The following is a 14437-nucleotide window of genomic DNA, read 5'->3' on the forward strand; positions in this document are numbered from 1 at the left end:
AGTTAATGAAATATACCCTTTAAAGAAAATACTAAGTAGGCTTTTTTATCTAGCTTTATGAAAGACCACACCCTTATAATATGTGTTCCGATTTACCTCCATGTTTCTGAAGTAAGGGCAGGTGCTAGTATTCCTATTTTGTAGATGAGGAAGTAGACAGAAGAGAACTGCCTGCCTCTAATCACTTTATGTTTAGGCAGCTAACCATACCCTGATGGGTAATCCAGTGTACCCCACTGTTTGTAATTGTTCCCCCTTAAAGTGTTAGGTTATTTTATACAATTTACTCAGTCTTGCCTTTTTCTCTTTTTGTATTCATAGACTGGAAAAGTAAGAAGAGCTTTCCTGCCTTTTTAATTACCAAACTACTCTCAGTTTTCAGTGAATCAATTCAAAGAAAGAATGCAGTCTTTCTATACCTGGTAAATATTTTCTGCTAATAAAAGCTATTAATTTAGTGGCCTCTGATAAATCCAGGTGTTATAATGATTGCCTTTAATTTTGTGGAATGACTATAAAAATGACTTCACAAATATATATTTCATTTTTAACTCTGAAATTTGTTTGATATTTATTGATATAATTGAGTTATGCTTAGAATGCCTGTACCCTAGCCAGCAATGGAAAACAGTTTAGGATTGCACTAATACTTAGATTAGGCTCTGGTTTCTTTTGAAAACGATGTGAAATTAATGCAAATAGGGTACATGTTAAGTATCACCTTTATTGTAATAATATTAACATTAGCAATAATCCCTATATGGTAGTTTTAATAGAAGTACTTTGTAAATGATAGTTTTATAAAATTAATCTAGTAATCAAAATATTATAACCTGCATTTTACCATTGATGAAGTAACTCATTTAAGGAAGTTCAAGTAGCCAGTGTAGAGCTGAGGTCAGCATCTAGATCAGAATCTAGACTCCTAGTCTAGTGCCTTTTAAAATTTCTCATTTTTTAAGTACTTTAAATATAAATTAACATGCCTAAGGGAATAAACAAACCATAGTGACATTTCATATGGATTTTCCTTTTGTATAACTGAATATGTTAATGTAGCAACAGAAGGGACAAAATGGTTTTATTTATTCTACATAAAATATTTTATCTATTAACAACCATTAATTAATTACTAGATGTCATTGAAGCTTTTGGATACATTTCATTCAAATCTGAGGAGAACTCTCAGGAGTATTATTGTACTTGTTTTACAGATGAGGAAACTGAGGCTTAGAAAGAGTCATATAGTTTAGAATTTTAGAATTCTAGAATTCTAGAACTGGAGTTTAAACACAGTTTTCTCTGATTTCAAAGCCCATTACTAAACTATGACACTTGTTTATTTTTGGAATTAAAATTTAATCGTAAATCCAACCTATCCCTTGTTAATTGACACTGATTATGGAATTATTTCCTCTCTTAATTCACTCATTCAGAAACCTTAGCGTTTTAGAGACATGTTGAAGTAGAGTGGAGAAACCATAAAACCGTATCTTCCTTTGTAATGATTTTAGCTATAGAAATCATATTAGCTATTTTGTAATGTAATTTAAAGGTATAGGTTTTATACCCCCTTAAAAAGTGTTTTTATAATATTTGTATATTATAAATATGCTTAAACTAAACTAATTTGAGGAGGTCCTGAGGTATATTTAGTGTGATTGAACGTTTGTCTCCATGTTTTTACTTATAGCCGATCATCAAATAGTGATTATTTTCCTAAAGTATTTTTAAAAGAGACCTTTCAGAATTAGCTAAGGCACTGTTAATGACAAAATTTTGATGTTACAGCAAAAAGTATTAGTCAGAAATTAAGACATTTCAAGTGTCTGGCTGGCCTTGGGATAAACAAAAAAAAAAGCTTATTATCTTAAATGAAAAATGTAATGATGAAAGTATAAAGAAAATTCCTCTTCTTTAGTAAAATACCTTGAATACTAGAGTTTGCCCAAACCAGGAGAATCTTTACCTTAAAACCTGACTTATCCCTTGAAATTCACCTTTCCTCAGGAATCTTTCATTAAATTACCACCACAACCTGCCTGACCAAAAGAGGGAGGGGATGCACAGAATGCAGACAATGAGATATAAAAAAATACATTTTTTAGTAGCCCATGTCACGTAACTGTTTTATTCCTGGTAGTGTGGGGATCTTATAGCAAAGAATTATAATTTATGTGCATTTTAAATTGCTACTATTGAAAATGAAAAATAATGTAAAGTAAATTGTCTGGTACCTTTCTGTTCTGGATGGTCATATGTTAGAACTTTATTAAAGGTGAGATACATTGACAGACTTTATTATTTTTTTCGTTAAATTCCTTCTAACTGGAGCTTGTGAAGGTGGTATGAAATTTATTGATACAATGATATTATGATGAGATTACAAAGTTATTTAACTACCCTAAGTATTACTTGCAACTACTCATCATTCTCTGAGTAGAAGGGAAGGAGGTGAGACAAGGCTGGCGCAGCAAACATTTATTGATTTCCTCTCTGTTGGGCATATGCTAGACACATCTACATGTGTATGCTTTCATTTTTAATATATGGAGAACTGTAGAAGTACAGGAAGTAGAGCAAAGAAAAGAAAGCATATTATGCACAAATTTATGTCTTGCTTTTTGCTTGGTTGGTCAATTTGTTAAACCCTTCGTATCTTTTGTCATCCACTTTTGACCAACCAAGTGCTGTTGATCATTTCCAGTGCTCTGAATCACAGCTGCCTGGGGTTGCTGTATAGTGCTTATGTGGCCAGAGGGGCATTAGTGAGGGGTTTTTCTTGGCGGCAGGGGAGGTAGTTAGATTTTAAGTTTTCAGAAGACTGTAGTTAACAATACTGTATTATATACCTTAAAGTTTGCTCAGAGGGTGGATCTTAGTTGTGTGCTCTTGCCACAAAAAAAAATTTTTTAATTAAAAAACAGGTGGGCAGGGGACACAAACTTTTAGAGGTGATGAGTAAGTTTATGGCTTTAATTGTAGTCTCACAGATGTATTTATCTCCAAACTTACAGTGTTTATATACATTAAAGTTGTTAAAAATAAAATATGTACAGCTTTTTGTATGTCAATCCTATCTCAATAAAGTGGTTTTTTAAAAAGTTTTCGTAAGAGAAAATGTTATACTTCTTAAGAAATGTTATTTAAAGATTAAAACATGAGAAAAAAGAAGAAAAAGGAAACCAAATTCTACTTAAGCTATGTTCAGCTAGTTCTAACATTAATAAAACTCTGTTCTTATCATATACAGTAAAGATAATTTTCCCACCTATGGATTAAAACGCAGTTAAAAAACCATGGAAATATTCAAGAGCATTACTTAAAATTTTTTGTTATAACAGGAGAAAAATCTTGAGTAGAATTTATTGAATATTTATCAAGATTTTAGAATAATACTGTTATTTTTATAATTCCTGATTATTTTCAAAATAACTAATACTTTCATTTTAATTTTAAGAATAGCCTTGGGAGACGGCATAATCATTCCCATTTTTCAAATGAGAAAATTAAGGTTCAAATTTGTGCTAAGTTTCCTAGGGATGCTGTAGCAAAGTACCAGAAACCAAGTGGCTTAAACAGCAGCAGTTTATTGTTTCATAGTTCTGGAGACTAAAAATCCAAGACTCAGGTGTTGGCAGTGTTGGTTCCTTCTAAAGGTTGTGAAGGAGAATCTGTTCCATGCCTCTCTTCTTGTCTGCCCTCTGTATGTATCTGTCTCTGTTCAAATTTTCCTTTTTTGTAAGGACAGCAATAGTATTGGACTGGGACTCACCCTAATGACCTCATCATAACTTGATCATCTCCAAAGACCCTATTTCCAAATAAGGTCATAGTCACAGATCCTGGGTATTAGGCCTTTAACATCTTTGGGGCAGACACAATTCAACCCATAACAGATGTGAAGTCCTTTGCTTAGGATCTCTTAAGTAGAAAAGTTAGACATAGCACATTGCAGTGCTGTTAAAATAGTAGTTTTAAAAGAACATGACAATATATCTATAATACCACACTTAAAATTCATTTTCTAATATTTTCTTATGCCTGGGTAGATTTTATTTAAAATTAACTGAGTTTCTAAAATATTTAATAGAGTTTTTGGTTGTAATGGATTTTAAGCTCTTTTTCTTTGTTTGGATAATAAGTGATACAATACCAACTATGGAAAGTTGGTCATACTCAGTGCCTAGGTCTGAGTGTAAATCCAAACTGCCATTAATTCAATGGAGAGCTTTGAAATGTAGAGTCCTCCATATTTTGAGATGTCCATCAAAATACTGTTTAATTTGTTTCAAGTGCACTCTGATGCAAGGTTATCTGTATATTTCACAATTCTGTAAGAATTACAGCATTGCCAGTGTTAATATGCATCTTGTGATCAGAGATTTCTGAGGAATGGGGCGAGCAAGACTCCACTAGGATAATAAAACAGTGTATGGTAGTTTGTTGATCTCTTTTCTTTTCCCCTTTTTTTCTTTGCTGTAGCTTTCTTTTTCTTTTAAAATTATTTTGGACTTATAGAAAAGTTGCAAAATAGTACAAATAACTTTTTCCCTGAACCTTTTGAGAGTAAGTCGCTGCCTTGATGGTTCATCACTCCCAAATACTTCAATGTGTAATTCCTACAAATACGGACGTTCTTCTACATAGTCATAAAACAAAACATAAAACTCAGGAAATTTACAATAATACATTACTACCAACTAATCCATAGGCCATATTCAAATTTTTCTGGTTGTCTCAGAAATGCCCTTCATAGCAAAATAATCCAGTCTAGAATCATGCATTGCATTTAGTTGTCATGTCTCTTTAGTATTCCTTAATCTGGAATAGTTCCTTAGTCTTCCCTTGATTGTCAGCACTATAACACTTTGGAAGAATATATTTTGTGGAATGTGTTTGAAGTGGGGCTTATGTGATACTTTCTTATGGTTAGACTCAGGTTGTGTGTGGATGGCAGGAATATCACAGAAGTGAATTTGCAGTCTCATTTGGGGGAGTGGCGGGGGGGAGGCTGCACAATTTTGATTTGTCCCTTGACTAGTGATACTAGCTTTGATCACTCAATTAAGGTGATGTTCACCAAGCTTCTTTACTGCAAGTTACACTGCTTCCCTTTGTAATTAATATATATTTTGTGGGCAAACTATAAATATTTTCATCAAATTTTCACCCACTAGATTTAGCATCGGTTGTTTCTTGACTGAGCTTATTACTATAATGGTTTCCAAATGTTGATTTTCTTGACATTCTACTATAAGGAAGAACTTTCTCTTCTCCCTGTATATTTATCTATATCAGCACGGACTCGTGAATTCCTATGAGTAATGGTTATGTTACCCAGTCCAAGCTCGCTCTGCTCGCCACACGACAGGCCAGTGAATCGGAGACGAGGTGTTGAGGCAAGGAATACAACTTTATTCAGAAAAGCTGGCAGACCTAGAAGATGGCAGACTTGTGTCTGTCAAAAAACCATCTTGCCTGAGTTAGAATTCAGTCTTCTTTTGTACTAAAAAGGAAAGGGGTTATTGTTGGTTATTGCAGACTTCTTGGTTCCCAAATCCTTTGTTCTTGCAGCTGTCCACCGTAGGTCAGGTCACGGTGTTCCTGTAAACCTCCAACAAGGCAAATGTTGTTCTTTGTTCTGCAACTTTAATGAATGTGAAAGTGTTATACCTTTAAAGGTCAGAGGATGGAGAATGGGCTATCCTGTATATTTCAGGCTATAAAGCAACATTCTGAACTTGTAGCAAAAGCAATAGAATACAAAGGTTAATGTAAACCAAGCAGATCTAACATGGAGTCTGATGTAGCTCTTCCCTGTAACAGTTATAATTCATTATTATTTTTATTTACGTTGTCCAAATTGTCCAAAAGTTGATGGGAGACATTTCATGCTGGCTTCTGTTTCTTTTTCACATACACCCATAAATTTTTAAAGCACTTCCACTAGTAATCTCATCACCAAAACAGTAAAAGGAAAGAAATAAAAAATAAAACATACAGTCTCAGTGAAAAAAACAGAAAACCTCATTAAAGAAATAGGAAATATAAAGAATTAAATGGAAATTTTAGAATTGAAATCCACAGTAATTGAAGTAAAAAAACTCACTAGGTAGGCTTATAGCAGACTGGAGGGGACAGAGTGATCTGGAAGATAGAACAATAGAAATTACCCAATCTGAACAAGAAGAAGTAGAGCAAAGAAATGAACAAAGCCTTAGTACCTATAGGATTATGACCAAAAAAAAAAAAAAAAGAGAGAGAGAGAGACTACAACAAGAGTAGGAGAAGGAGAGGGGAAAGAAGGCAGGGCCAAGAGGTACTTGAAGAAATAATGGATGGTAACTTGCCAAACTTGTCAGAAGATATAAACCTACACATCCAAGAAGCTGAGCAAATTCCAAATGAGATAAACCCAAAGAAATCTGTAAGACACATCATAATAAAACATGTAAACTTAAAGACAAAGGAAAAATCTTGAAAATAGCGAGAGAGAAATGACACCTTATGTACAGGGGAAAAACAATACTGATGATAGTGAATTTCTTATCAGAAACCATGGAGGCTGGGAGACTGTGGCATAACATTTTTCAGTTATAGAAAGAGCTCAGAACCTCAAATTCTATATCTGGGAAAAATATCCTTTAGGAATGAAGGAGAAATCAAGACCTTCTTAGATGGGGGAAAACAAAGAGAATTTGTTTCCAGCAGCCCTACCCTAAAAGAATGACAAAAAAAAAATACATAATTTTAAATCCAACAGAAAATGTTCAGGATGTTTATGTTGAAAACTACAAAATGCTGATGGGAGAAATCAAGGAAGATATAGGGAAATGGAGAGATGTACTGTGTTCATGGATTAGAAAATTCAACATAGGAAAGATAAATTCTTCCCCAATTGATATACAGGTTTAATGCAGCTCCTCTCAAAATCCCCATAAGATTTTTTTTTTAATTTTTGTTTTTTTTTTAATTGAAGTATAGTTGATGTACAATGTTGTTAGTTTCAGGTGTGTAGCAAAGTGGTTGAGAGATATGTATATGTATATATACATGCTGAAAAGAATACATGTATTCTTTTTCAGATTCTTTTACATTAGAGTTTATTGTAAGATATTGAATATAATTCATTGTGCTACTCACTAGGTCCTTGTTGCTTATCTATTTTGTATATAGTGTGTATCTGTTAATTCTGTTAAGATTTTTTAAAATTAATTTATTTATTTTATTTGTTTATTGGCTGCCTTGGGTCTTCGTTGCTGCACATGGGCTTTCTTTAGGTGCATCAATCGGGGACTACTGTTTATTGTGGTGCGTGGGCTCCTCGTTGCAGTAGCTTCTCTTGTTGCGGAGCACGGGCACTAGGCGCGTGGGTTTCAGTAATTGTGGCATACGGGCTCAATAGTTATGGCTCATGGACTCTAGAGCATGGGCTCAATAGTTGTGGTGTACTGGCTTAGTTGCTCCGTGGCATGTGGGATCTTCCCAGAGCAGGGCTCGAACCTGTGTCCCCTGCATCGGCCGGTGGATTCTTAACCACTGTGCCACCTAGGAAGTCCCCTGTTAAGATTTTTAATAGAAAAGATTATTCTAAAATTAATACAGGGACTGCCCTGGTGGCACAGTGGTTAAGAATCCACCTGCCAATGCAGGGGACCTGGGTTCGATTCGTGGCTCAGGAAGATCCCACATGCCACAGAGCAACTAAGCCCATGAGTCATAACTACTGAGCCCAAATGCCACAACTACTGAAGCCCTTGAGCCTAGAGCCCATGCTCCACAACAAGAGAAGCCCACGCAGCGCAATGAAGAGTAGCCCCCACTCACCGCAACTAGACAAAGTGCGTGAACAACAATGAAGACCCAACGCAGCCAAATAAATACATTTATAAGAAAAAATGAAATAAAAATAAAAAATAAAACTCATACAAGAATGCAAATGAATTCAAATAGCTAACAAGATTTTGAAAAAGAAGAATAAAGTGAGAAGAATCAGTCTTTAATTTCAAAACTTTTTATATAGCCGCAGGAATCAAGCCTCGGGATGTTAATGGAGGCATTGACACATTAATCAATGGAATAGAATAGGAAACCCAGATTCCACACAAGTACAGCCAACAGATTTGTGAGTAAGGTACAAAAGCAGTTCAGTGGGGGAAGAATAGTTTTTGACAAATGATTTGGGTGGGAGGGGAAGAACCTTTAACCTAAACCTCACACTAGGATAAAAACAGAAGAAAATTTTCAGGACATGTGGCTTGGTGAAAAGTGCTTGATCACGACACCAAAAGCACAGTCCATAAAAGAAAAAAATTGATAAACTGGACTTTATCAAGATTAAAAAGTTTTTCTGTGTGTGAGACTATTGAAAGGATGAAAAGTCAAACCCCACAATGGGGAAAAATATTTGCAAAGCACATATCTGATAAAGAATTATTATCTACAGTGTATAAAGAACTCTCAAAACTGAACCTGAAAAAAACAATCCGTTAGAAAATAGAGATTTGGGGGGAATTTCCTGGCAGTCCAATCGTTAGGACCCCATGCTCTCACTGCTGAGGGCCTGCATTCAATCCCTGGTTAGGGAACTAAGATCCCACAAGCCAAGTGGTGTGGCCAAAAAAAAAGAAACAAAAAGGGAGAGATTTTTGCATTTTTAGAAAAATTCAAGAAAGAATAAACATGTCACTGAAGAGGATATACGAATGGTAAATAAGCATATAAAAAGATGGTCCATACACCACCATTGAGGAAATGCAGATTAAGACCACCATGACATATCACTGCATACCTATTAAAAGAGCTAAAATAAAAGGTTATAATACCAAATGCTGGTGTAGATTTAGAGAAACGATTTCTCATACATTGTGAGAATGTCAAATGGTACAGCCATTCTGGAAAATATTTGGAATTTTCTTTAAAATTAAATATACACTTATTGTATGACCAAGCAATCTCACTTCAGTGCATTTATGCCAGAGAAATAAAAATTTATGTCCACGTAAAAATATGTACATGAATGTGCTTTATATAATATAGGTGAGAGTCAGATACGTCTTTTGCAAATACTTTCTCCTGGGGTGGAGCTTGTGATCCTAGGTACATCCCATGTGTGAGTGTTTATAGCAGCTTTATTTGTGATAACCCCAAACTGGAAACAGCCAAAAAGTCCCTCAGCAGGTGAATGGTTAGACAAACTATGGTATATCCATACTCTGTTCAGCAATAAAAAGGAATGAATTGTTGATACACAGAATAACCTGGATGGATCTTAAGGTCATTATGGGGAGTAAAAAATGCCAACCTCAAATGGTCATATACTGTATGATTCCATTTGTATAATCTCAAAATGACAAAATTATAAAAATGGATGACAGATGAGTGATTGTCAAGGATTAGGAATAGCCAGAGGGAGAGGATTGTATATGCCTATAGTGGGATAGCAGTGGGGAATTCTTTGTGACAAAATAGTTCTGTATTTTGATTGCAGTGGTGGTTACATGAATCTACATATATAACGGTAAAATAGCATAGAACTTTACATATGCTCTATACCATTTCCCTGGATTTGTACTGTTAGTTGTACTGTACTGTTAGTTATATAAGATGTAACCAGTGGGGGAAACTGGGTGAAGAGTACCTGAGACCTGTCATAAATACCTATAAATTTCTAGCTATTACAAAGTAGAAAGTTAAAAACAGAAGAGAGGTATTATCATTGCTATAGGATTTCAGGGAAACAAATAGTTACTTGACAGTGAGGGGAATGATCTGAGGTCATAACTTCTGAGCCTGTCTTTATAGGATAGATAGACTTCTCGCTAGCTGATATAGGGAAGGAACGGTATTTCAGACAGATTGAGAATTAGCAAATGTTTATGGAATGACTGCCACTGTACTGTTAATATTAAGAGATATTAAAAACATCTGATTAGTCTGAGTTGATTAGTAGAGTGAAGGACTATATCTTTAAATTTCGTATCTCATAGAGAAATTAGGGATACTTGTTACTTGTATTTTCACACAAATTTATGAAACCTGGTAGTAAGAGAGAGATAAAAAGAGAGAAAACACAAATTACCAATATCAGAAATGAAACAGAATTGTTCAAACGATGGATGGGAATAAACAAAGCATATGGTTTTAAATAAAACAAAGCCTGTTTTTCATGGATTTAAAAAATGGAATCAGAAAAAAAGTCACATTCCAGTTCTTAAAGAGAACTCTAATATTAGCCAAGGATGTCAAGACAAATTGTAGGCCTGTGTTAAAGCCATGTTATCACCCAATACTTTCCTCCATGGAATTTTCACACTGTTTAGTATATATTTGGATGATTAATATTTCTGTCTACTGTTGAATTGTAAGTGTTCTGTGGCTCAGCGTTGTAGCTCCAGTTCCTATCCTGGTGTCTGGCAGCACTCAGTAAATACTTGTGGAATGTGTTCATACAGAAATAAATGACTTTGCAAAGCTCTTTAAATTAGAACAAATAAAAGACAGTTATAGAAGTAAAGAAACAGGCTGATAAGATAGACAACAGAAAAACTTATGGTAAAACTTTAGTAGAGCTACACAAGATTTAAGCTTTTACAGCTAAGTAATTCAGGATTGGATTTTGTAATGATGCTGTGTTTACTGAAAGGATGCCAGAGTGTTGAATTGAGCAGTAAATGAGCTATGGCATGGCTGTAGTAAAATAAGGTAGCACAGGTTAAGGAAGAGACCAGAGCATGAGCCACTTAATACTAGCTGCTTTCTAGTGTGGTAGCTTTCTTAACAAACCACCGCTTAAATGACTGATGTAATTAACTGATGCCCTGAGAATTCCTGCTTGAAATGTACTGGTGATGCCCCTACAGCATGCTGAATGCTTAGCCCTTAGTATGTCTGTGCATATCTGCTGCTGCTGTTCGAGTTGTATGGATATCAGGAGTCATTTACTTGTTTGTGCTCTCAAGCCTTTTCATGCTGGTTTATACTTATTTTAATCACACAATTTAAATAATTATAAAAAATCAAGGAAAAAAGAAATGATGTTTCTATGAAAACTTAAGTTGAATGCTTTGAAAAGATTTGATAAAGAGTAATTACTAAAAAGAATACTGCTGAATTAAATGTGAACAAGGGAGCTGTAAAATATTAGGGATAAATTATTCTTTTAAAAAAAAAGTAAGAAAGAAGGAAAAAGTTTCTGTGCTCAGATTGCTTCACATATCTTTTAAAGCAGTTTTTCAGTCCATGGGTCATGAAATCAATTTAGTAGGTTTAAGTCAATTTTTAAAAAAGAAATATATTAGAGCATATCAGAGTGCATTACACCTAGGAATGAGCATTGTTTCATGAAATTTTTCTTGAGTTTTTAATATTTATTTTATGCACATATGTAAAATGTGAAAATGTGATAAGCTTGAAAAACAAAGCTCAAGAAATTGAGACTGCAAATATTAGAGTATGTACATATTAAGAGTATAATTTATCCAGGAAAAAAGAGGAAACTCAAATTAGTGGATCCAAACTTAAAGCAAAGGCTTTAGTCCAACATCAAGAGATTGGTGAATGAGTGTATATTTTTTGTGCTTTGTGTTAAAATGAAATGTTTAAGGTATGTGTAAACAGTTTTATATTTAAGCTGACCTTTTTGATTGACCAACAACTGCAGATCTCAGTGTCATGTGGTAAGAATTTCAGCATATTTTATTTTACTTACTTTCCTCTCATACCTCCTTATTATACAACCCCCAACCCCTGCTTTCTTTGCTACTTAGTAGCTGTGTCACCTAAGAGTCATTCTCTAGGCCTCAGTTTGCTTTTTATGAAATAAGATCATTCAGATCTCCTAGTATTTGGCAGTGCTTAATAGCCAAATTGATAAAGTAAATTCTTGGTATTTGCCCATCTAAATTTTTAGTAAATGGTAGACACTCCCCCCCCCCCCTTTTTTTTTAGAACCAAAATCCTTGTATTGCAACCTTAGGAGGCATCATTCACATATGCCAGTCAAAATGGCCATCATTAATAGGTCTACAAATAATAACTGCTGGAGAGGGTGTGGAGAAAATGAAACCCTCCTACAGTATTGGTGGGAATGTAAATTGGTGCAGCCACTGTGGAGAAAAGTATGGAGATTCCTTTAAAAACTAAAAATAGGGTTATCATATGATCCTGCAATCCCATTCATGGGCATATATCCAGAGAAAACTCTTAACTCAAAAAGATATATGCACCCCAGTGTTCATAGCAGCACTGTTTACAATAGCCAAGACATGGAAGCAATTTAAATGTTCATCAAGAGATGAATAGATAAAGAAAATGTGATACATATACACAGTGGAATATTACGCAGCCATAAAGAAGAATGAAATAATGCCATTTGCAGCAACATGAATGGACCTAGAGATTGTTATATTAAGTGAAGTAAATCAGAAAGAGAGGGACTTCCCTGGTGGTCCAGTGGTTAAGAGTCTGCTTTCCAGTGCAGGGGATGTGGGTTCAGACCCTGGTCGAGGAACTAAGATCCCACATGCCATGGGGCAACTAAGCCCGAGTGCTGTAGAGCCGGCACACCACAACTAGAGAGGAGCTTGTGAGCCACAGCTAGAGAAGCCTGCATGCCACAACGAAAGATCCCACTTGCCACAACAAAGATCCTATGTGCCACAACTAAGACTCAACACATCCAAATAAATAAATAAATATTTTTTAAAAGTCAGAGGAAGACAAATATCATGTTATCACTTATATGTGGAAACTTAAAAAATTCTATAGATAAATTTATTTACAAAGCAAAAATAGACTCACAGACATAGAAAACAAACTTAATGGTTACCAAAGGAGTTGGTGAGGGAGATAAATTGGAAATTTGGGATTGGCATATACACACTACTATATATAAAATAGACAAACAACAAAGACCTACTATTTAGCACAGGGAACTATACTCAATATCTTGTAATAGCTTTTAATGGAAAAGAATCTGAGAAAGATATGTATATATCTGAATCACTTTGCTGTACATCTGAAACACTGTAAATCAACTATACTTCAATAAAAAATATTTTTTTTTAAAAAGAATATTTATTGACCTCTTTTTCCAGTGGAAACAACCATTACCTCACTAATCAACTCCTAAACTAGGTCTTGAAAGGAAAGGAATTTACTTGGATTAATTCATGCTGAAGTGTGAATAACAATCCTATAAACCTTCCAGAAATGGTTTTCCTTTTTCAAAAGGGTATTCTTTTTAGGTTAAGTTTTAATCTGATATTTCAGACAGAGGACCAAATGAAGTGAACATTTGAGACTTTGTGGGAAAAGCATTCTGTTTTCCTCTTTCAGATCTAACAGCAGCGTGGGTGAGGTGAAGCTTCCCATCACTCTGGATAGCTGCATCTCAGTGCTGCCTCCTTCCCTCTTCCTGGAGTGAAGATGGTGAGGTGTGCTGTAGAGGGTAGGGAGGTCCCACTTTGCATAGTAGCCTACATGATTTGGTGAGCTTTAGGCCTGCTGTGCAGAGGCCCCTGGACTCTCTTGGCCTGAAGGGGAGGAGGATTATTATACTACTGAAGTCCTACCCTGCAAGGTAGCTTCCAACAAACACTCCTTAGTTGGTAGTGACTGGCTGTAGCTGTAAGTCATCCTTAGCTAATGTATGAAAGACCTAATTGGCATAAGAAAGGTAGTTTAGAGGTATTACTGCACACATTACAAAAAGGTAGATGGTGAGGTGCAGAGAGATTTTATGATAAATGCAGGCAATAAATGTAAAATTTGATGAAGCAGAAGAGGAAAAAAAAAACATTTAATGACATCCAGTGTATTTCAGTCACATTCATCATTACTTCTCATACTTTCCCATCAAGTAGAAGTTGTATAGTCTAATGCATTCTTCCTTAAAAACTCATTTGAATTTTGTAATCTGTTCCATAATATATTCTTGATTGCTTTAATATAAAGTATTGTGTCTTATTATTGAATAAAAATCAGTGTTTTTAGGATGCACCATGTTTATCCTATATCTTGATGTCTTCCCTGGCACAACTACCTCATGCTCCAGTCCAAGATCTAGTCTGAGAAGCACAAGCACATTTATCCTCACAGCAACTTCATGAAAAAGGTAGTATGATTTTACAGATGAGAAAAGGAAGGTTCAAAGAGGGAAAGTTTCACAGGTACTACATGTCATTGTTAAATTTCTCCCCCCAGACCCTCTCATATGGATTTTGTGGTTCTGTAAAAATACAGAAAAACTAGTAATATAAATAGCATGATGATCTAAAAATTAAGAATGTTTTTGGTTCTGTTCCTAACAAAGTTATTGACGTGCAGGGAAATCTTTTGAAGGTCCCTTATAGAAATCTTGTCTTTCATTTCCTCATATGCATGTTGAGTTTAATTTCATCTGTAATGTTGGGAAAAGGTACATACATATTTT

The 14437-nt window shown here is 34.8% G+C and overlaps 1 protein-coding gene across 3 annotated transcripts in view; it reads left to right on the plus strand.

The window, feature by feature from the left end:
• The window catches only part of POU2F1 (POU class 2 homeobox 1), a 162791-nt gene that overhangs the window by 77134 nt on the left and 71220 nt on the right, over positions 1 to 14437 (plus strand). Inside the window, exon 1 of one of the 3 annotated variants that reach the window (XM_057727334.1) lies at positions 320 to 422. The exons of the other annotated variants lie outside the window; for them this stretch is intronic. The gene's annotated coding sequence lies outside the window, so the exon portion shown is untranslated. Of the gene's footprint in view, positions 1 to 319; positions 423 to 14437 lie in introns of those variants that run through there. 3 annotated transcript variants of the gene reach the window in all.

The sequence above is a fragment of the Hippopotamus amphibius genome, chromosome 3 (assembly GCF_030028045.1).
Source record: "Hippopotamus amphibius kiboko isolate mHipAmp2 chromosome 3, mHipAmp2.hap2, whole genome shotgun sequence".
NCBI classification, from domain to species: Eukaryota; Metazoa; Chordata; class Mammalia; order Artiodactyla; family Hippopotamidae; genus Hippopotamus; species Hippopotamus amphibius.